The 311-nt window shown below is 41.8% G+C and overlaps 1 non-coding gene across 1 annotated transcript; it reads right to left on the bottom strand.

Moving 5' to 3' along the window:
* Positions 1-31: 31 nt before the first annotated feature.
* On the bottom strand, positions 32-103 carry TRNAH-GUG (transfer RNA histidin (anticodon GUG)). Its single transcript has one exon. It is a non-coding gene; the product is annotated as a tRNA-His (tRNA).
* Between the last annotated feature and the right edge of the window lie 208 nt (positions 104-311).

Below are 311 nucleotides of genomic sequence, written 5' to 3'. Positions count from 1 at the left end.
CCTCTACCGTGACAATGTGTCATTGGCACATTGCCGTGACCAGGATTCGAACCTGGGTTACTACGGCCACAACGTAGGGTCCTAACCACTAGACGATCACGGCTATTGGAGGATTTGAGACCATTCGTCTGTATGCACAATCATCCATAGCGATATTAGTCAACATAATCAGTCAACCATAAACGAGCCTTGATTTTCCTCTTATACCAGTGGGTATGTAACTTACTATACATGTATAGTAATACAATTGTGTGTACTCTTACTTCAGATTTATAAATGCTATTTGCGAGTCAATGACACAAGAACAGCTG

The sequence above is a fragment of the Ceratina calcarata genome, unplaced genomic scaffold (genome assembly GCF_001652005.2).
Source record: "Ceratina calcarata isolate Rehan_Ccalc_2016 unplaced genomic scaffold, ASM165200v1 scaffold2102, whole genome shotgun sequence".
NCBI classification, from domain to species: domain Eukaryota; kingdom Metazoa; phylum Arthropoda; class Insecta; order Hymenoptera; family Apidae; genus Ceratina; species Ceratina calcarata.
This window is presented reverse-complemented; position numbering and strand designations above follow the sequence as displayed.